Source organism: Taudactylus pleione, unplaced genomic scaffold (assembly GCF_031769625.1).
Source record: "Taudactylus pleione unplaced genomic scaffold, aTauple2 ptg000017l, whole genome shotgun sequence".
Taxonomy (NCBI): Eukaryota; Metazoa; Chordata; class Amphibia; order Anura; family Myobatrachidae; genus Taudactylus; species Taudactylus pleione.
Genome location: NW_028284419.1, coordinates 18,576,762 through 18,598,875, shown reverse-complemented (window position 1 = coordinate 18,598,875; position 22,114 = coordinate 18,576,762).

Here is a 22,114-nt window from a genome sequence, read left to right as displayed (position 1 = left end):
TGTGCAATGAAGATGCTGTGCATACTCTGCACGGAATCGGTATGATTTACCCCTGGACCCATGCCCGGCTGTTGGAATCCCGACAGCACCATACCGGCAGAGGAGAAAATCCCGATCGTCGAAGGTAAGTATTCTCTAACCTGTTTCTAACCCCTAACCGAAACCCTCCCTTAGGGGTGCCTAACCCTAACCTTCCCCACCAGTGCCTAACCCTAACCCCCCCTTCCCCGCTGCCTAAACCTAAGTCCCCTGGGGGGGTGCCTAACCCTCCCTCCCCCTACCCTAAACTTAACCTCACAGGGTGGGCTACTAACCCTAAGTCCCCCCGGGAACCCTAAACCTAAAATTCGATCGGGACGCCAGGCGTCGGGCTCCCAGCGTAGGTCTAATGACAGGCGTCGGGATTTCGACGCCTGTCATTAGACACTTGCCGGGATATGACAGTCGGGAAGCTGGCTGTCGGGATTAGGTCCGCCGGCTTCCTGACTGCATACCCTCTACACAGCACATTCACTGCATAATACTGTATAAGACTCTTATACAGTGCATTAGAGACCCTCATACTGTACATTGCTGTGCAGTAGCTAGGCTATACTGAGACCTTATACAGTACATTACAGAGACCCTCATACGCTGCTGTGCAGTGGCTAGGCTATACTGAGACCTTATACAGTACATTACAGAGACCCTCATACGCTGCTGTGCAGTGGATATGTTATACTGAGACCTTATACAGTGCATTACAGAGACCCTCATACGTTGCTGTGCAGTGTTTATGCCATACTGAGACCTTATACAGTGCGTTAGAGAGACCCTCATACGTTGCTGTGCAGTGGCGATGCTATACTGAGATCTTATACAGTGCATTACAGAGACCCTTATACATTGCTGTGCAGTGTATATGCCATACTGAGACCTTATACAGTGCATTACAGAGACCCTCATACGTTGTTGTGGAGTGGATATGCCATTCTGAGACCTTTTACAGTGCATTACAGGGAATCGGTATGATTTGTCGGCAAAATACAGGCCGACAATTGTTAGACTGTCAGTATAATACTGATCCATTGAAAAAAACAAAGTCTAAAATCCCAACGTGTATTAAATACCTTCACATGGTTTACAGACATTCTTATTACCGAACATTTGAAAAACCCGATAAAAGTGAAATTGCGAATATATTAAACCGACACGTTAAATTTCCAAAATGGTTGTTATTCCTCCATATAATTATAACTTAATCTTTAAAAAAACAAAAGCATATAATGCCAGCTGTTGTTTAATACCGACATGACTAATATACCGATAATTAAATGATAGAATAATGATATACAGACAATGTAAATACCGGGGGTTTCCCCGGCCAAAGCATTACCCCTGATCGCTAGTCAGCCCAGGCCGGAGATCCCTGTGGAGTTGAGGACCCCCCCAATAAAGGGGTAGCCCTCTCCAGGGCACCCCAGGCCTAGATTGATAGCCTGGGGCTATTCCCGGCACCCCAGAGCAGTGGGTGCCAGGTTGATAGTGTTATTGTGTTGTGTAAATGAAATGGTTATATATTGTCTTTAGTTGTGGAACTACACGTACCAGCAAGCCTCCCCTGCATGCTGCATATTTGGAGAACCACAAATACCAGCATGTGGGGCATTACGGGCCCGCTGGCACTTGTAGTTCCACAACCAAAGCAATACATAAAATACACAACATACACCGTGACAGTAAAATTTTATTATAACATTCATGCACAATCACACTCAAACTCACTATCACACATACTTAGTATCCGAAGTAAACCATAGGGGTACCTATAAAAAAACATTTCCATACTCTCCTCTCTTATGCGCTGTCCAGGTCCTCTTCGATCCCTGTACGCATCCAAAGGGTTAAAATAACAAACCGAGTATTTCCGAACCAAGACGGACTGAGTAAAGGTATCTGTACACACATACCTTTACTCCGCGTGAATGACCGGGGCACACAGATTTTTTTTTTATAGGTACCCGTATGGATTACTTTGGATGCTAGGTGAGTATGTGTGATAGTGAGTGTGATTGTGCATGTATGTTATAATAACATTTTACGGTCACGGTGTATGTTGTGTTTTTTACGTATTGCTTTAGTTGTGGAACTATAAGTGCCAGCGGGCCCGTAATGTCCCACATGCTGGTATTTGTTGTTCTCCAAATACAAGCATGCGGGGGAGGCTTGCTGGTATGTGTAGTTCCACAACTAAAGACAATATTTAACCATTTAATTTACATAACACAATAACACTATCAATTCGGGACCCACCGCCCTGGGGGCTATCAGTCTAGGCCTGGGGTGTCCTTGAGAGGGGGCCCGCTTTATCCATGTATTCAATTAGGATCTTGCGAAAACGGGAGCCAGGGGAAAAGGTAAGTATCGAAAAAAATCAGGGAATTTTCGGGAACTGTTCCTTGGACCCCCCTAAAGATTTCCAGACATGGGGGATCACTATGGGTACCCCCGTTTTTGCCTGCTGAAGGTACTCGGTAGTTTTAAATAGCCGCGGCAGGTGCATAAATGCGCCTGTGAAGAAGGAGTGCAGAATAGCACTTAGCTTTTTTTTTTTGCAAAAAAAACCTTCCATCAAATTTGGGGTACATGAAGATGGGTGTAAGCATATTTTTAAGTCCCTTAAGTGATTTTTAAAAATTCTTCGAAATGCACCTGCCCCTACCAGCCGCAATGAAGAAAACACCTGCCACATACTTGGGAACCCCTCTGGGATCTATTTTGCTACTTTAGGATTTTGTCCCCCATATATTTTTTTTTTTTAACACCAAAATTAAACTTCATTTTTTTGGGGTGTCCCAATTTAATTTTATTTTTTACTTTTCTTGGCACACATACCTTTTAGGGGACATTACCAGGGGTGCAGGCTATTTTTTTTAAGCCCTTCACCCTTAAACCCCAATTCTGCACTTTTTTTCGCCATGTATAACATGGTGAAAACTTATCCCTGTTTTTTTACAAAATAGACTTTTCGCATCGGCGAAAAGTCTTTGAAATTGAAAACGGGGATAATTGAAATAGGCGAATTGACAGGTTTTCGCCTCAAATTGAATACGGCGTAATACTTGGATTAGAATTTGAAAGAATATTTTGTGGAGAAAGAAACATTCATACAGGATTATTTTTCAAAGTATAGATGTTTATTCATTACTGTGGAACATTAGTGATATATTATTAACAAATAAACAGCAATTTAGGTCATAAGATGGACTCCTAACGGCTGGAATACATTTTTTTATTCACACATTTTTTTTCTATTCAACCCAATTCTATTTTTTATTTCACCGTTTTAAATAAATATGGACATATTTTAATATGTGAAGAGTAAAGGTTGTTTTAATTGAAAGTGCATCACGTAACGACAATTCTTTTTCCTTTTTTGTGCTACCCCGGAATAGCCCTGCTAAAGGTATTTGGGTTTTTTAAATTGTCGCAATAGGCGCTATTTTGCGTCATTGATCAAGTGATGAAGAATAGATTTTTGCTACTTTTTTGGGGGGAAAACAAGTATTCCCATAAAATTTGGGGTACATGAAAATGGGTGCAAGCATAGTTCAAAGTCACTAAAGAAAAGCTTTAAGGTGCACAAAAAGCGCACCTTCAGCAAGCACCTGCAATCAAAAACACCCCTCCCCCATACTTCCAGACCCCCCAGATGCTATTTCGCTAGTTTTTGAAGTTGTAACCCAACTTTTTTTTTTTTTGGACCATTTTTTCAAAGTGTTTTTTGGCGGTGTCCTTTGTGTAATTTTTGCAGTTTTTTTGATGCAGTTAGCCTCAAGGGGGTGTAAAAAGGGTTTAGGGTGGTCCCCGCAAGTTAGACTTAGGGTTAGGCACCCCTGGGCTAGGGGAAGGGGGGGTTAGGTTTAGGCACTAGGGGGGAGGTTAGGGTTTGGCACCCCTAAGGGAGGGTTAGGGAGGGGGGAAGAGAGTTAGCTTATACTTACCAATCGGGATCTTCACCCCTGCCGGGCTTCCAACATCATTTCTATCTAATAATACTCCTTTGTCAGGATATACATTGTCGGTCTTTCACTTGTCGGTAAATGAGTATTCGGGAATTTTGCATGGCGGTAATATGTTTGAGTCGGTATTTTCATTGGCTGGATTTCACAATGGTTCATGTTTGACAGTATTTCTTCGTCGGGATATTTGTTATCAGGATTTCATTTGTCGGTATTTGGGATTTAGTGTTCGGGATTTCAGTTGTCTGTATTTAGTGTTCAGGATTGTGTTGTGTCGGTTAAATGTTTAGCCGGTATTATTTCTATAGGTGATTTGTTTAGCGATATTATGACTCCCGGTCTTTTGTTTATAGGGAAGTTGTATGAATCGGTATTGTGTCTGTCGGTATATCAATGTAGTTAGTATTTCGTTACATCGGGAAATACATTTTGTCTGTACTATAAATCATCGGGATATAAGTGTTGGTTTTTCAATTTTCATTTTTTTGTGTAGGAGGTCGGTATTGTCATTTGTCGTTTTTTTGTGTTTGTCTGTATGATAGTTGTCGGGATTCCATAACTTTCGGTATTCTTGTGGTCGGTATCACATCGTGATCGGCATTTCGTCTGTACAGTTGACACTGTCGGTATTGTGTCAAGCGGAATGATAACTAGCGGCATGCCGAACGTATACCCATTACGGAGACCCTCATACGTTGCTGTGCGGTGGATATGCTATACTGAGACCTTATACAGTGCATTACAGAGACCCTCATACGTTGCTGTGCAGTGTTTATGCCATACTGAGACCTTATACAGTGCGTTACAGAGACCCTCATACGTTGCTCTGCAGTGGATATGCCATACTGAGACCTTATACAGTGCATTACAGAGACCCTCATACGTTGCTGTGGAGTGGATATGCTATACTGAGACCTTATACAGTGCATTACAGAGACCCTCATACATTGCTGTGCAGTGGATATGCCATACTGAGACCTTATACAGTGCATTACAGAGACCCTCATACGTTGCTGTGCAGTGTTTATGCCATACTGAGACCTTATACAGTGCATTACAGAGACCCTCATACGTTGCTGTGGAGTGGATATGCCATACTGAGACCTTATACAGTGCATTACAGAGACCCTCATACATTGCTGTGGAGTGGATATGCTATACTGAGACCTTATACAGTGCATTACAGAGACCCTCATACGTTGCTGTGCAGTGGATATGCTATACTGAGACCTTATACAGTGCATTACAGAGACCCTCATACGTTGCTGTGCAGTGGATATGCTATACTGAGACTTTATACAGTGCATTAGAGAGCAGGGCCGTAGCTAGGGTAGTGCGGCCGGTGCCATCGCACAGGGCAACACAGGGCAGGGGGCGCTGTTTGGGCCTGTCAAATTTCTGTTTATTATCATTCTCACGTAGCTTCCTCTTATTTCATCCCCAGCATCTCCTGGAATCCTTCATCTCTTCCCTGGCTCTTCCCCATGAGGCCATTCCCCTTTTTTGGGTGCATTATGTCCCTTTGAAAAATTAGGGGGGCGCCAATGCACTTTATGGCACAGGGCACCAAAAAGTCTAGTTACGGCTCTGTTAGAGAGACCCTGATACATTGCTGTGCAGTGGATATGCTATACTGAGACCTTATACAGTGTATTACAGAGACCCTCATACGTTGCTGTGCAGTGGATATGCTATACTGAGACCTTATACAGTGCATTAGAGACCCTCATACATTGCTGTGCAGTGGATATGTTATACTGAGACCTTATACAGTGTATTACAGAGACCCTCATACGTTGCTGTGCAGTGGATATGCTATACTGAAACCTTACACAGTGCATTACAGAGACCCTCATACATTGCTGTGCAGTGGATATGCCATACTGAGACCTTATACAGTGCATTACAGAGACACTCATACGTTGCTGTGCAGTGGATATGCTATACTGAAACCTTATACAGTGCATTACAGAGACCCTCATACATTGCTGTGCAGTGTATATGCTATACTGAGACCTTATACAGTGCATTACAGAGACCCTCATACGTTGCTGTGCAGTGTATATGCTATAGTGAGACCTTATACAGTGCATTACAGAGACCAGAGCCGACCCTAGGCATAGGCATTTGAGGCAACCCTATGGCTCAGAACTATTAGCGGTGCAGCAGGTGCATTGCACCGGGTCCCGTATCAATAAAGGGGCCTGCAGCCGGCAGTGTTAATGAGTCACACTGACTCATGATTACAGTACTCTGCGCTGCGGCTGGCCACGGGCAGTTTGACTGTGGCCCTCCCCTTCTAATGCTCACTCTGACCAGGCTGTCACTATGCCTGAGACCATCCCCTTCCACCGAGTACCAGTCCTTTCCTCTCACTATGTCTATACTACAGGCACACTCGTTTCCCTGCCCGAGACCACACCCCCTAACCTTGTGTCTCTGCCCCCTATCTATTCTACATGCACACTCCTTTCCCTGCCCATGACGCCGCCCCCTAACCCCTGGTTCCCACCCCTTCCTCAGACTCCAGTCTTTCCTCTGTCATCTCACAGGCTCTCTTGACTCCTCTCCTTTCTGTGCCATGGAGACCAGTCCCAGCAGGGACCACACATCCTCTTCCAGGACAGGTAAGTGCCAGTGTCATCTAGGGGGCTGGTATCTGTATGCAATGGGGAGGGGTGTATTTGTTTTTTTTCTGGGAAGGGGGGTGTTTGGAGTGTATTTTACTTCTATGTGGTGAGGTGGTCATGGACTCGTGGTGTATTAATGTTATGTATGTGTAGAGGGTTGTATTCATTTTATGTGTATGTGTGTAAGGGGTGTGTTTATATTATCTGTGTTATAAGTTATATGTGGATCACTAATCACTGTCCTCTGCGTTATATGGTGCTCTCTGCTTTACATGACCCTCACTGTGACACACTCTGCATTATATGACCCTCACTGTGACGCACTCTGCATTATATCGCCTCACTGTGACGCACTCTCAATTATATAGCCCTCACTGTGATATACTCTGCAATATATAGCCTTCACTGTGACGCTGTCTGCAATATATAGCCCTCACTGTGATGCACTCTGCATTATATGGGCCTCACTGTGACGCACTTTGCATTATATAGCCCTCACTGTGACGCACTCTGCATTATGTGGCCCCCACTGTGACGCACTCTGAAATATATAGCCTTCACTATGACGCTGTCTGCAATATATAGCCCTCACTGTGATGCACTCTGCATTATATGGCCTTCAATGAGACCAACTCTGCAATATATGACCCTTACTGTGACGCACTCTGCATTATATAGCCCTCACTGTCACGCACTCTGCAATATATGGCCCTCACTGCGATGCACTCTGCAATATACAGTATCTTCCTTTTGCGGAATGGCCCCCTATCCCCATACACTAGTATGGGGACAGAATTCATCAAGCTCCAAAAATACAATATTTTTGGAGCTTTAGTGAGTTGCGGTAGCATTTGCCACCTTCAGACAAGATTTGGCTTACATATGGAAAAATGGGGTGCAAGAGAAAATGTGACAACAATTTATTATAAACAATAGACTTTTTCAGGGGCAAATAAGGTGGCTATATGTATATATATATTATATATATATAGTTTTGGCGCTAGGCCGGTGTATGACGATGTGAAATAAAGTAATAATAAAGATAAAAAACACCTTATATGGCTATAAGTCTTTTGAAAAAGTCTGTGTTTCGTGCCTAGAAAAATCCACTGATATTGGACGGCCAAAGCTCCTTGTTGACAAGCACGCCAACTCCTTCAATCTGAAAAATAACAAAAAACAAGGGCACCTCCTAGTGCAATAACTGTGAAACAGCAATATCTGAGAAAAAACTGTAAAAAAAACCAGCTGATCTGAGAATCAGAATACAATAAAGTACCCTATTGAATGCTGATTCTCAGATAAGCTGTTTTTTATTATCTCTCTGTACGGGCATTCATTTGCAATATTGATGCTCTGAAATTGTAAACTGTGTTACACATAGGCCTGTATTCAATTTGAAGTGTTAAGTGCGGATTGGCAATACTTTACCGCCGATGACGTCATTATCGCCGGTTTTGTTTTTACCCCATAGTCAATTTGGAAGACTTTCCGCCTAGGCGGAAAGTCAATGCAGTGTAATAGGCGGTAAAGTATCGCCTATGAATGGGAGGTGAAAAAAAGTGCAGAATTGGGGTTTTGGGGTGCAACGTTGCTGGAACCCCGTGCAGCCTTCAGACAGTCCCCTAAAGGTAATCTGTGTCAAAACATTTTTTTAAAAAGACTTAAGGACACTCCAAAAAATGACTTTGAAAAAGGGGGCGGAAAAAAAATGTTGGGGTACAAAGTTAAAAACTAGCGAACTTAACTCTGGGGGGGGGGGTCCCCAAGTATGCCCCAAGTGTTATTTTGATTGCAGGTGTTTGCGGCTGGTGGATTTTTCACAATTGTTTCAACTTCACTTTAGCAACTTTTAAATATGCTCACCCCCATTTTCAAGTACCCCAAATTTGCTGGGATAACTTATTTTCTGTAAAAAATACTCCTAAATACTATTCTGCATGAGGTACTGTAAAACGTTATTTATGTAAAAAAGGATTGGAGAGCGCTAGACAGAGGTATATAATGTCAATTTATTATTCATTAATCACAACACAACATTATAAACAACTACCAATTGTAGTCATGAAAATGCAGTATAAATACATGAATCCCAGATAAATGGAAAAACCTAAATTGATCCAGTAATAAATCCACAAAAGAGCAAATGAACAGCATGCACTGTGAGGCTGTGTAAGCGTGTGATTAGCTGCAGATTAGCTCATGCATACCACATGATAGCTTTATGAAGCGTTAGTGGTAAAATGTTAGTATTGAAAAGCTTGCATGCATAATGTTAGTCCAGCTTGAAATAAATGGCTCAGGGCCGTGACGGCAATGAAGCCTTATGTCAATTAGCAGGTAGCAGTGGATAATTACTACCTGTATGGTGAAAGCTGTAAGCCGGCGTCCCGGCAGAGCAGCTGGGTGAAATCTGACCTGCCCTGCAGGCTGATGTGATGCAACCAGTCAGTCGTGCGGGATGGAAGTGCGCTGCCCACTGCCCGCTGGAGATCCAAGCGGCACGGGGGGTCCAGGGGCGCAGGCGTGCACGTCAACTCCGCATAGATGTCCCGGCAGCTAAGGCACAGCAGCGTGTTCGTCTGAACGTCCACCGGAGCGACGGAAGCAGAGCCAGCTGGGAGAGATCGTGCAGCCAATCAGGTAACGTCTAGGTCTGGGATTCAGGGAAAACAACTGACACGTTTCTCGGCCAATAGGAAGGGCCGTTAGCAGCTATTGAGCACGTTTAAAAACACCAAATACCTTCAGCAAGCCAAATCGGGGGGTACCATAGTGAACCCACATGTCAGAGCATCATTTGGGGGGTGTCAGGCTGATTACCCCAAAAATGACAGTACTTTCCGCTGGTTTCAGTATCACCAGGTGCCGTTTTCACCTGTTTCCATATTGAATACGGGGATACGCGGGTATGCGCGCGATACTTTTCCGCAGGTAAAATAGGCGAAGTCTGCATTAAGTCCGGGCCGCGTTAAAGTATTGCGGCTCAGTTCAAACTGAATACGGCTCTATTTATTTCTATTTTTATGTTTTTGGATTGCCATTAAAACTGTGAAAAATACTACTAATGTCAGTGACCTTATGAGGATCTTCACAAAGGACATAAGATAAGCTGTGATAATTTCTGCACGTGGTACGGGTTCACTGTTACCCCTATTCACACAATGTTGGTGTTGTTTCACAGTTATTGCACTAGGAGGCGCCCTTGTTTTTTGTTATTTTTCATATATATATATTGATCAATACCTTAGATATACACATGTATAAAAGTGGCCATGGATGCATGTGACTTAGGCCCATTGTGCATTACATACTTACCTACGCTCCCGGAAGGTGCTGGAGGCTCCTGATTTTTTGGCCAGTACACCGCACCCCCAGAAGAGTGACCGGATATCCCCATCACTCCAGGATGGGGGGATAATACCACCGGAATCGCGGTCTGTACGGAAGGGGGCAGGGCTAAAAATTACGCGTCACAATAAAATTGCACATATTACAGTTTCCCCAGAAATGTTAGCAAATGTTAATGTATAATTTTTTACATCTTGGAGAAGGCTTGGAGCTTATACATATCTTCATTTTCATCCAAGGATATTTAGCAACATAGCGAAATTCAAACTCGGGACACTTCGCCAAAGGAATCGGGACAAAGGTTTTGATAATCAAAATGGCAAGATAGACCCCACAACTCGTGACTGTCCTGCCAAATTTGGGACAGTTGGGATAGATAGAACTGTTGTGTCATAGTTTATTAGTGTGCATGCATCAGGTATTAGTTGTGAAACAAAAGGGATAGCAGCCATGGAGGAACAGGCAGGTCATGTGCCCCGAGTGATGGAGAGGGGGCGACTGCTGAGGATCTGGAGCCAGACGCTCCCCTTGGCCTTATTTAGATATGTAGGAAAGCGGCTGTGCAATACCCTACAACTAATACGCTAATGCCTGCAGGAGGCGCCTGAGGGAAAAAGACGCCTCCAGCCGGCATCGCAGATCCGAGTGCTGCATCCAGATGCAGCATTGGATCAACATCGCGACCATCGGTCGGGATGTTTATGGTATTGCCCAACTGAGTAATGTGATGCTTACTCAGACTTACCGCCTCCTGTCCACTTGCAAGGTCAGGAAATCTATGCGCTCCGACATAGACCCTGGCATCGACACTACCAGGAAACGGGGCGACATGCCCCTGCTTCTTGGAACACAGGCCAGTGCCACCCCATCCTCACCCCCAAAATCATTGCAGCGTGGCAATCATGCTGTGGCTTGGGGGCACTGCTAACAATCATGCAGGACTCATTCTGCACCTACTCATGCACAGGTGATCCGCCATCGGAGATGTACGTAAACCATCGGGTTTATGTATGTAATATAGTTAGCGTTATTATAACTTAGAGGGGGATTAGCAATTCATCTTTGTAATTAGGATTAGAATCATAAATAAATACTTAATTCATAGGGGAGTATTCAATTTGGAGCGAAAAGTCTGTACTGGACTTTTTGCTCCACATCGGAGGTTTTCTAAGGATAAAGTATCGGGCGCGCGCCCGCTTTATCCCCGTATTCAATTAGAAAGCAGCGAAAACGGGACCCGGCGGAAAGGTATGTATCTGGAAAAAATAGGGAATTTTCGGGAATTCATCCTAGGACCCCCCTAATGATGTCCTGACATGGGGGGAGCACTGTGAGTACCCCCATTTTTCCCTGCAGAAGGTAATTAGGGTTTTTAAATAGCCGGGGGAAGGTGTTTTTTCCCGACTTTGAAGAAGTGATGAAGAATATCACTTAGGGTTTTTGGGGGCAAAAAAATAACTATGCTCATCAAATTTGGGGTACATGAAAATGGGTGCAAGCATATTTTGAAGTCCCTAAAGTGCATTTTGAAAATTCTTCAGAAATGCACCTGCCGCTACCACCAGCATTCTTTTAAACACCTGCCGCATACTTGGGATCCCCCCTGAATTAATTTAGTTATTTAAAAACTTGTACCCCATATTTTTTTGACACAGTTCATTTTTAGGGGCTATTCCCAGGGGTGAAGGCTATTTTTTTTAAGCTTGCACCCCTAAACCCCAATTCTGCTCTTTTTTTGCCATGTAAAACATGGTGAAAACTTATCCCCGTTTTTTTGCACCGGTGAAAAAACTTTGAAATTGAATACGGGGATAATTCAAACATGCGAAAATGACATCGGTGATAAATTATCGCAGATTCCGACTTTTCGCAATCTATATGAATATGGCCCATAAAGTTAGTGGATAAAACACACAAAAAGTGACATTATAGTATAATACATGTTTCGTAGTAGTTTTTGAGGTAATATGTATATGTATATTGAACTAATTAGTTGGACAACTATTTTCTCTAAATGGGGCTATAGGATATGTATGGAGTCTTCATATAATATATGTGTATAGGTGTAGTTAATGAATTTGTAATTAATAGAAAAAATACATATAAATGGCATGCTGGTATATATTTATGTATGTATAAAGCATATCAAGATGTAAAGATGAAAGATGTCACTGATGTCACGCGGGAGGGCGCATCGTCAGCGACATAGCGGGTACAGACTAGATTATTTGAACAATTTGTCATTCCAATGTGTTGGAATCAGCCAAATCGTTCAGAAAATCATCTAGTGGTGTGTACCAAGCATTAGTGTACTGTAGCCAGTGTGGGCTCAGAGGCGGTGGCTGGGGTGTCTCCCGGATCGGTGTGTACCCAGCACTAGTGTACTGTAGCCAGTGTGGACTCAGAGGCGGTGGCTGGGGTGTCTCCCGGATCAGTGTGTACACAGCATTAGTGTATTGTAGCCAGTGTGGGCTCAGAGGCGGTGGCTGGGGTGTCTACTGGATCGGTGTGTCACGGAAGCAGAGGACTGGTGGCATCAGCAGGATCCAGCAGCACCAGTCATTCACTGGACTCAGGAGCTGGGTCTCAGTGGTGCCCGTCAGAGGACTGGAGTCCAGTCACATGTAACCGAGGTGCCCATAGTAACCAGGGGGAGGGGCCTCTGTTAGAAGGGAGCCAGAGGTGGTGTCACAGCCCAGCAGTTATAGACTATTATAGAAATGGCCATCAGTGGGCCCATCGGTGATTACCATCAATGGCACAAAAAACATCTATGGTGAACCATCGATGGTTTGCATCCCCTTGACGGCCACAGCTGCTGGTGGTACGGCGGGCCGCCAAGCAATGAAAAACGGGAGTCGGGCTTAATGGCCACGGGTAGGCAGGACTTAGCTCCGTCCTGAACAAGAGAAAAAAACATTGTCTCCCCCTCATGTATCGATGGACCTGTGTACAAAATCCCAGGTGCGACCCGGCATTGCGATGTGAAAGGAATATTATGGAACTAAATACTAAGTAATTGTTTGCAGCAGCCTCTAGGATTCCGCATACGGTGAAATATAATTGCTTGCTGCAGACAGGGACAGAAAATCTCTTTAAAAACTAGTATAAAATAATTTGTTATTGTTACATATCTCAGTAACCTGTATAGTGATGTAACTAGCTTCTACTTGATTATTTCTGTCATAGAAATATACGTATATGTAATCCGCTATGCTATAAGTTATGTAATGTATTAGGTCATTATCGTATTAACGGGTTGGGTACAGGATGACGGCACTCGGGATCCCGGCAGTAAGAGACCCGACGCCAGCATCCTGACAGGGTTAGCATACCGATACTTGTAGATCGGTATGCTAACCAGTGCTTGAAGTGTGCCGGTATACAACAGTATGGAATACCGGCACTTCTGCCACCGAGAGGCATATGGAGAAGGCAACGGCGCTGCTTTTTCCATATGCCAGGCACCCACTGAGATTGTGTTACCAGTGGGCGCCTGACGCGTGGCTCCCTCCCTGCAGCCGGAGCTCACTCTTGAGCTCCGCCTCCCTCAGTGGGTGTTGGGAGAGACGTCATGACGTCTCTCCCACAGTGCACAGCGAGGAGCTGTCAGATGGCAGCGGGCGCAGGAGCAGGGCTTCAGGTAAGTATTTTTTGTGTGATTGTCTTTGTGTGTCTTTATCTGTATGTAAGGTGCACTACTACTATGGATACTACTACTGTGGGCACTACTACAAGGGGCACTATTATTATTGTGGCCAATGTATTGGGGGCACTATTACTCCTGTGGGCAATGAATATGGGGCGCTACTACAAGGGGCACTACTACTGTAGGCAATGTATAGGGGGGACTAATACAAGGGGCACTACTACTGTAGGCAATGTATAGGGGGGGCTAATACAAGGGGCACTACTACTGTAGGCAATGTATAGGGGGGGCTAATACAAGGGGCACTACTACTGTGGGCAATATATAGGGGGGGCTAATACAAGGGGCACTACTACTGTGGGCAATATATAGGGGGCACTACTATTATAGGCATTGTATGGGGCACCACTACAAGGGGTACTACTACTGTGGGCAATGTATAGAGGGCAATCTATAGGGGGCACTACAAGGGGCATTACTACTGTGGGTAATGTATAAAGGGCACTACTACTGTGGGCAATGTATAGGGGGCACTACTACCATGGGCATTCCATAGGGGATTGCTATAGATCCAGCTGACAGCTAAACAGAAATTAGCAGGAAACCTGACACCTCAGTAACACAGGGAAGCTGCAGGAGGGCTAGCAACACACTACAAGACACACAAGAAAAACAAAATAAAACACTGGACTTCTGAGAGAGAACTAAAGTCTCAGACTGATAATTAGCATTGAAACTAATGCTGGAATTCTTGAGAACTGTAAGTGGGCTGAAGCAACACTCTGAAGGAAAAACACAGAGTAACACTGGTGAGAATCACAAGTCACTGGAACAGCGAAGTTGAACAGCAATTTCCTGTTCCTGGAGTCAGACTTAAATACCCATGGGTACTGATCATTGGATCAGAGGATCAGCTGAGTGACCACAGGAGTACCATTGGGAAAGACTAGTCAGGTGATATGAACCAACATGGCTGCACCCATGCCCGGCACCCCCGGAAACCAGGATGCACGCACGGAAGCCCTAGTGGACCCCAGGGAGAATTCTCAGTCACCACTCACCTCCACTCCCAGCATCTGGACACCTAAGCCCAAGGACGCCAGCACAGAGGTGAGTAGTGGCCGATCCCAGGCCGCATCCTGACTGGCACAGTCGTGCTATTGGAGGTACCAGGCTGAAATTTTGCACGGACTGGTAGAACTGTCGCTCAGTGCTGCATGCCAAATTTCAGTGGGAAAAAAATGAAAAATGAGGATTTGGGAGTAATCTAAAGCTCCAACTGTCACTTTTTTCTGACATTCTGAGTTAGTACTGTTCTCTCTATGGGGGATTTTTGGGAAGGCATAACTCAGGGTAGGGGGCAAATTTAGATTTGGGGTTTTATTAGGTAGCTATTGTTCCAGAATATGGCCTTTTGGGGTTCAGGTATTTGAGCAAGGTACAGTTTTTAAACTATTACCTCACAAATCCGCCATTAAAGAGATAGGAAATTTCAATTCCTTGTGCAGCCTCAGTAGGAGCCTCCAGCAGGTGTACTCATTGTGGCTTCACTTGGGTGCAGCAAGATGGCTGTCTTTTGCAGACGGTAGCGGGAGGAAGAAAGCGGTCGTTAACTATGGCCGGGACCCAGGAGGGCGGGGGGTAGCGGGTGTCAGCTGTGGCCAGGACCTGCAGACTGTAGTGGGCATTAGCGGCAGTGGCAGTGCGGGCGGCAGGTCCCGGGGGAAGTAGCAGCACACAGATGCAGGCTTGGATCTGAAAGATCCGTGATACCTGCATCTGTGTTTAAATAAACAAACAGAAGCAGGGACGGGTCAGTAAGACCCGTTTGTGCTTCTTTAATTTAAAAAAAAAACCTGTGTAAAAAAATAAATTAAAAAAAATGGCGTGGCCCCCGCCCCAAAAACAAAAACCAGCACCAGGCTTTGGAGAACCAGTACTGGTTGTGCTAAATACAGGGGACAAATGACGTAGGGGTCCCCCGTATGAAGCACAACCAGCACCAGGCTTTTCAGAACCAGTCCTGATTACCAAAATACGGGGGACAAATGACGTAGTGGTCCCATGTATTTAGCGCAACCAGCACTGGGTTCTGAGCCGGACCTGGTTCTGGAAATACAGAGGGAAAAAATGCATAGGGCCCCCTGTATTTACCAGAAACTGGACCCTTTCTAGCAGGGGGGTGATGCTACAGCCAGGGGAGCCATTTCACCGGGCCCCCCAGCTGAAGCATCACCCCTGACCGTTAGTCAGCCCAGGCCGGGGATCCCTGGGGAGATGGGGACCCTCCCAATAAAGGGGTCCCCCTCTCCAGGGCACCCCAGGCTGATAGCCTGGAGCTATCCCCGACACCCCTGGAGCGGTGAGTGCCGGGTTGATTGTGTAAAGTGTGGTGCACGTAATGAGTTAAAATATTGGCTTTTGCTGTAGAACTACAGTTCCTAGCAGGCCTCCCTCACATGCTGGTACTTGGAGAACCACAAGTATCAGCATGTGGGGCATTACAGGCCTACTGGTACCTGTAGTTCCACAGCTAAAGAAATATTAAATAAAACAGAGAACACAGCCCGTTGAAAAGTAAAATTTTATTAAAGCATACATGCACACACTATCTCACAAACTCACCTATGTATCCCTGTAGCCAATGTGTCCTCTTCTCCAGTAGATTATCCAGGGTACCTGTAATGAATAAATCCATACTCACCTCCTCTGCGTGGATCTGTCCTCTTCAGGAAATCCAGGGTCTTGCCAAAAAAAAAAACGCAAAATACCTGGACCCACAAACATTAGTAGTGTCCTCTAAGGATACTACTACCCGAATGACAGCTCTGCTGCGGGATTTCAGTACAGAAATCCCAGGGCGGAGCGCTCATTGGCTGAGAGATGCGAGCCTTCTGCCTCTCTGCCAATGAACGGTTCTCACCATTGACTTCAATAGTGAGAACCGAGCATGCCCTTTTCAAAAATGGCGCCCCAGCGCCATTTTTCAAATTCAAAGATGGCAACCGCCACGAACCAATCATGGCTCACAACATCATCGCCCCCCTCAGCTGGCTTATATAAAGCCAGTACGAGGCGCTGTCCATTCACAGTCCATTGGCCGTGTAGCCGGAGAAAAGACCAGCTGCAGCATGAAGACGCCACGGAAGCCCTGGATGGGCGGCGGACATGTAACAGAGCTTAAAGGCTGCCGCCCTCCAGGTGAAGACGCCGTGGAAGTCCAGGGGGAAGCAGCAGCCATGTAAAAGTGCTTAACGGCTGCCGCCCCCCAGGTGAAGGTGCGGAAAAATAAAATATTTAAAAACAAACTGTCTCTCTGCTTTATTTTAATATTTATTTTGCAGGGGTACTATAGGTACCAGTGTGCCCTTAATGCCCCGCCTGCTGGCACTTGTAGTTCTCCAAATACCAGTGTGCAGGGATGCCTGCTGGGACCTGTAGTATTACTGCAAAAGACAATATTTATATTTTTATACACACCACACTTTACACAATCAACCCGGCACCCACTGCCCAGGGATAGCCCCAGGCTAGCAGCCTGGGCCAGGGGAGCCCACCGCCACTACCGCCCGCACTGACGTACCATCTTGGTGCACCCAAGTGAAGCCACAGTGAGTACACCTAATGGAGGCTCCTACTGAGGCTGCGCATCAAGATGAAACTTCGTATCTCTATAATGGCGGATTCGTGAGGTAATAGTTTAAAAATTATAACTTTCTCAATTACCTAAACCCCAAAAGCACCTACCCTGGAACAATAGCTACCTAATAAAACAAACCCAAAGTGTAAATGTGTCCCCTACCATCAGTTATGCCTTCCCAAAAATCCCCCATAGAGAACAGCAGAAAAGTGGTCCTAATTGTCAGAAAATGCTGACAGTAGGAAACTTAAATTACTTCCAAGTCCTCATTTTTATGTTTTTTGCCCTGAAATTTGGCATGCAGCACGAAACGACAGTTCTACCAGTCCATGCCAATTTTCAACTCCGTACCTCCAAAAGCTTTTGACGTGTAGCCCCTTAAACGCCATGTCCCCTCTGGATTTCTCTATGGGAAAATTCAGTGTTTTTTTTTAAAGTACCCCTACGTTGCTCGTCCCCTGTATTTTGGCAACCAAGACTGGCTTTGATTAGCCTGGTGCTGGTTGTGCTTAATACAGGGAACCCCTACGTCGTTTGTCCACTGTGTTTAGCACAACCAGCACTGGGGCTCCAAAGCCCGATACTGGTTGTGCTGTGGAGGCACGTCATTTTTTTATATATATATTACACATTAATTTTTTTTAAAACAATACATGGATGGATCTCACTGATATATCCATGCATCTGTGTTTTATTGATTTGATTTTCCAGGTGCATGCCCAGCACCAGTGAGTCCCACTGTCGCCCGCTGATGCTTCTGTGCACGCCCGTTGCTGCCACTGCACCGCACCCCCACTGCTGCCACCAGGGGCGCTGAGAGGGAGGGGAGCGGGTACTAATTACCCGGGCTTGCTGGAGGGGCCCGGCACCGCTCCCCCTCCCTCTTACGTCACAGCAGCCCAACACACGCTGCTGTGTGCTGGGCTGCACTGGGAGACTGCTCTGGCTGCTGCTTTAGCAGCAACGAGCTGTCTTCTATGCCTATGTGGGGAGCGATCACGCTAATCGCGCCCCCCATTGGCTGTGCATCGGGTTGAAGGGCACACATCGCTCCCCTCCCCAGCGCCGCTTTGCGGCTCTACAAAAATTATCTTTTTTTTTTCTAAGGGAGCGTGGCCATCGGCGCTCCCTGGCTGTCACTGCCCCACACACCTGCAGCCTGCCCCGCTGCATGTGTGTATTTCCAATGAACACACAATTCTGTGAATTAGCAGCTCCACCATTTTGTGAGTGACAGCAATCTCACTTTGTGAGAGTGCTGAATCTGCAGTTAACCACAGGGTTTCATGGCATACCATAACTGTAGTTAACAAAAAACACATCCATTAAGGCGTCGGCCTTTATTATCGTAATTTCATTGTTTTTTTTTTGGTTGAGTGGCACAAATTCAGTAGGTTTTGTGAAATCTCAGATTATGTGTAAGAAGCCTTAATGGAACATGTGAAACCATAAGGTTTTTTGTCTATGGTGTGTGTAATACAGTGTATATATATATATATATCTTTTATTGGTTGGAATATTTTAATAAATTGTCTTCTGTATATACAAGTGTTGCGCCCTTTGAGGAAATGTATTTCCTATTGTTGTCCTACAGAAAGCTTCTGGGCATCCCAGTACCTGCACACTGCTATTTGCTCCATTGAGGACCTCCAGGTATTCTCGTCCCGCCCGGACCCCAGTACTCACTCTAGGCACACATGCTGATTACACAACTGCATTACATACAGGAACACCCGACATCAGCAAGTCCTCTCGGACGGACATTTACCACTGCCCACCGCTGATCTTTCCACTCTGGAGCACAGCTTTCATCCTGGACAGGGACCAGAAGGAATTCCTACCATAGGACCCGCTGACTGGAGAAAATAGCTATAGCGGCAAGACTCTTACTTTATAGCAGAGGTTCCAGAATGCAGTCCTCAAGGCACCCCAACAGTCCAGGTTTTAGAGATATCCATGGTTGAGCATAGGTGGTAAAATCAAATTGACTAAGGTACTAATTAAGTCACCTGTGGTCAAGCATGGATATTCTTAAACCTGGACTATTAGGGTGCCTTGAGGACAGAGGGCCTGATTCAGACCCGGTTGCAAGCGCTGAGCGCTCGCAACCGGGTCAATGGTGGCCCACAGCGCATGCGCACGACGGAGCCGGCTCAGTCGTGCGCATGCGCGAGACCCGGCTAGCGACGGGCAATCCGTCGCTCCGGGTCTCGCACCAAAGAGGGCGAGCTGTCGATGTTGAGTGACAGCTCGCCCCCTTTGGTGGGCGGGCCGGGGGGGGGGGGGTGGCTGCCCAAACGGAGGCGTTCACGAGGGAACGCTTGCCATTTGGGGGCGGCCCCACTGACATCACGAGTGATGTCAGTGGAGAGCTTCCGGCTCTGTTAAGAGCCGAAATCTATCCGGGTCTCGTCGCAAGCCCGATGGTCTTGACCATCGCGACCATCATCATGGCCAAGAGGCCGCTCCAAAAAAAAAAAAAAAAGCCCGGCCCTGATTCAGAGCGAGCAGCTCTGAATCAGGCCCAGAGTTTGGAAACCTGTGCTTTATAGTCTATATTCTGGCTTACACTACAGTGGAGCATTTATATCAGGTATCAGAGCACATCAATTAGCTCTACATACAGTTCCACATGATTCAATCACACCTATGGAACTTTAATGATATGTACTGAAGTGATATCAACCAATGTGACTTTTTAACCTATATTTTATAAATGTTTACACATAGTACCTTTAATGTTTTAAGCGGTCTCCAATTATAGTACAGCGCATTCAGATGCGTATACTAGTTACTGTATTACTGCTTGTTTTTATGTATGTCTATGGCTTCTCATTTTGTGGCATTTTGTAAATAAAAACAAGATATGGTAAGAACTTACCTTTGTTATCTCTGTTTCTACGAAGTCCATAGGGTCCACAGGGGTTGACCTTGGGGTATAGCTGGATCTGGATCCACGGGCACTACGCAGTTAAAACTTTTGCTGCTCCTAGGATGCACTTGGGTCCATCCTCTTCTATACCCCGCCCCTTAGCCACAGGCACCTCAGTTGGTAAGCAGCCAAGGTCGGAGGAGGAGACTAAACAGAGATGGAACACACAAGAAACTATACTCACAGAAATGGGAGATGGAGAAAACGGTGACCAGCCACACAGCCCATATGAAGCCAGGTACTTCAGGGCGGGTGCCCTGTGGACCCTATGGACTGCGTAGAAACAGAGATAACAAAATTTAAGTTCTTACCATATCTCTTGTTTTCTACTTCAGAGTCCATAGGGTGTCCACAGGGTTGACCTTGGGGATGTCCCAAAGCAGTTCAACTAAGGGCGGGGACGCTCCTATGCAGAAAGGAGAATCCGGCGCCCGAAGGATGCATCCTGAGAGGCAAAGGTGTCAAATGCATAGAACCTCAAAAACGTCTGAATGGAAGACCAGGTGGCCGCCTTACATAGCTGAACAGCAGAGGCGCCACGTCTAACAGCCCAAGAAGGACCCACAGAACAAGTGGAATGAGCTTTAACAGAGGCTGGAATAGGTAAACGCTCCTGTGCATAAGCCTCACAAAGTAACAGAACAAAGCCAACGGGCTAACGTTTGTTTGTTGGCAGGCCAACCCCTCCTGTGAAAACCAGAGAGGACAAACAATGAATCAGACTTCCTAACGGAAGCAGTCCGGTCCACATAAATTCTGAGAGCATGGACTACATCCAAGGAAGCCTCACCAGCCGAAAGATCAGGTGACTGAAAAGCTGACACAACAAGTTCCTGATTGATGTGAATATTATTCAGGTCTTTATCTGCAGGATGTTTGTTATTTTTTGAGTCTGAGCAGAAATTTGCCTGCACCAGCTGTATGCTTTCCAACCACTAGTGGGCATAAGACAAACTGTTATAAATATTATCGGCTAATGTGTCCATCTAGAACACAGGTTCTCAAATTCGTTCCTCAGGACCCCAAACAATGCATGTTTTCCAGGTCTCCTCACAGAATCACAAGTGAAATAATTAGCTCCACCTAAGGATCTTTTAAACTGTGTCAGTGAGGAAGGAGAACACTTGTGCACCTGCTGTGTGACCCTGGAAAACGTAACCTGTGTGGGGTCCTGAGGACAGAGTTTGAGAACCACTGTTCTAGAACAAATTACTACAAGAACTGGAGGAAGCTCACTGGCTGCTTGATGCCCGGAAACAAACAAACATTCTCTTTTCCAAAGTTTTCACTCCTGGAAGCATAATTAGCACAGTGAAAGTATTCCATGGCATTAGTAAAACAAAAATCCTTAGTGAAAGTTATTACTAATTTGAATCTTGCAGTATGAAGGGAATCAATTAAATACATTTTTGTCCGCAATCTCCAGCTTTTCATAATCTAAAAGACAGTTTGAACTTGTGTGTCACTAACTTTTTACACATACTTACAGCTCAGGCATTGGGTCACCAAAATTCTAGAACCCAGTTGCTTACCTCAAGAGCTTTTAGTCTCAGGCCTTAAAAAGCCATCTCCTCGTCCCAAACATGTCACCTATTTCAGTGATCTTTTAACTGCGAACTCTAAGGATAAGGACATTTTTACAAACTGACAGACAAAATACTCAAACTTACAATGGAATTGGAATGTCAATGAAACTTTGTGTCCTCCTCCATTAAAGTTTAATATTCTCCAAGTAGTATACAAACTTTCTCCAAAAATATGGTCCAATATTAGGAATTGAATGTCCACTCATGTAAGGCTTAATAGTTTTATCATCTATGATTTGCAATCACTTCTCTATAACAATGTATTCTTTCAGTCACTCTGTATGATTAGGGGGTAGTTGGAACAGCAATACACCTTATATGTGAT